Below are 2,091 nucleotides of genomic sequence, written 5' to 3'. Positions count from 1 at the left end.
GGGGAAGAGAGGGAAAGTGAGAAAGCAAACCACCAGGCCCTGGACTTGAATCGTGGTCAGCCATGTGGGAGTGTCCAGCACCTTAACCACCACACCACCTGGTCCCAAGGAAGAGAGGAGTTTTAAGGAGCAGGTTCTGGAATCCTAAGGAAGGATGGAACACAGAGGGAATGGGAATTCTTAGGGAGGACTGAGTGTCAGGGGAAGGAAGATGGGTCCTTCTCCATCTTTGGGTGAGATGTGGGGCTCCTCAAGGATAGCTCCTCAGCACTCCCACCGGCCATCTTTGACCCGGGCTGTGCTCCTTTGCCATTGCAAAGTTGTCAGTTGGCAACTTTGTCTTATTCTGTGGGTGCCCTTCTGCCCCCTTTTCCCAACTGACCTTGCTGGTTGGGCCTTGAAATGGTCGTACCTTCCGTTGATAATCTGCTTTGTAAGTTGTCTGCAGATCCAGTTTATGATTCATGGCTGTCAGGTGATCTTGCAGGAAATGAAAGACTCATAGTCACTAGTTTGTTTCCATTCAGGTGCTAATGGCACCTCCTATAATGTATCCACTGGGAACATTTCCAAAGGATCAAATATCGGAAATTCAACTGCAACAAACGTTCAGTTCCTGATACCATAAGCTATTTAATGTAAGACTTTTGGGATATCATTACATACATTGTGCAAGAAAAGGAATTTAAGAAATTAATTTCTAGTTGCAGAAATGACATTTTTCCCCCTTTTCTAACTCCTCCCTGAAAACTTGCTAGGATTAAAGTCACAGTACCCCCTGGCTGTAGGTCAGTGGGGTGATCGCATGAATCTGTCCTGGAATACAGTAACATTTGATTTTGTGACAACTTTTTTTTTTTTTTGGAGAAGTTTTTGCTATAGGGCACATGTGCTCGCCAGACAGACAGAGAGAGACAGAGAGACAGAAAGCAAGAAATCACCCCCCAGGGGGGATGGCCACGCCACAATCCCTTCTCCTCCATTCTCCTCTCGGGATCTTGGGCACACATGCACATACGCCCAACGTGAGTTTAAGCCACCGGGTCTGGGACTCAAACCGCAGTCGACTACATGGGAGTCCAGCGACATAGCCATTATGCTAACTGCTGGTCCCTGTGACAACTCTTTTTAATGTCTTCTTATGAAAGCAAGAGCAAGGAGTAAAAGCTATGGCCTTGACATCATTCTTTCATTTATTCAATAAGTGTGTGTTGAGTAACTATTACAAGGTTGACCTGTGGTAGACATCAGGGATAGAATAGAGAGATAAAGGCATTTCCCTAGCCCAGATGCTGACAGCGTGGGTGGAAAAGAATTATTCATTACAGTGTAAGGGGGTAATTGTGAGGAGCCCTGAATAAGGTGCCAGTAGCCTACAGGAAGGTTGCTGTTCATTGCAGTGGAAAAGCAGTAGCTTCTCATTGTTTTACCCCTTCGGTTTTTGTTTTCTCTTTTGGCCAGAGGATGTATGCACTCGGAGAGAGACAGAGACAGAGAGACAGGGGAGAGGAGAGAGCATCCCCAATTGGACAGAGTTGTCACTCTGCAATCCCTCCTCCATTTCTCCAACCTGTCAGGATTTGGGGTCACACATGCAGATATGGCCAGCACGCTTTTCAAGCTGCTGGGGCCAGGACTTAAACCACAACGTGGTCAGGCATGCTGGATCAGATTTCTTTAACTGAGAGACTGTGGGGCCAGCCCTACCTCTTCATTTTTATCAAATAGGGAAAAAAAAAAAAAGACTGGTCTCATAGTTCAGCAGTTAAGGGAGCTGGGTCCCACATAGCCGACCAAGGTCTTCATCCCAGTCCAGCAGCTTGAAAAGCACAGGGCACATTGTGTGCATATGCTCAAGATCCTCATGGAAGGGGGGCAAGTAGGTAGTGTGGTTAAGGTGCTAGATACTCCACCTGGCCAATCACAGTTTGAGTCCTGAACCTGATGGCTTGTTTTCTCTGTGTCCCTCTGTTCAAATTAAAATAAAGGAATGAATAAATAAAATTAAATAACTCTTTAAAAATAATTATTTTATTTTATTTATCCATTCCTTTATTTTAATTTGACCAGAGAGAGACAGAGTGAGAAAGT

This window comes from Tupaia chinensis, unplaced genomic scaffold, assembly GCF_000334495.1.
Source record: "Tupaia chinensis unplaced genomic scaffold, TupChi_1.0 Scaffold000477_1, whole genome shotgun sequence".
Taxonomy (NCBI): domain Eukaryota; kingdom Metazoa; phylum Chordata; class Mammalia; order Scandentia; family Tupaiidae; genus Tupaia; species Tupaia belangeri.
Note: the sequence above shows the minus strand (reverse complement) of the source record.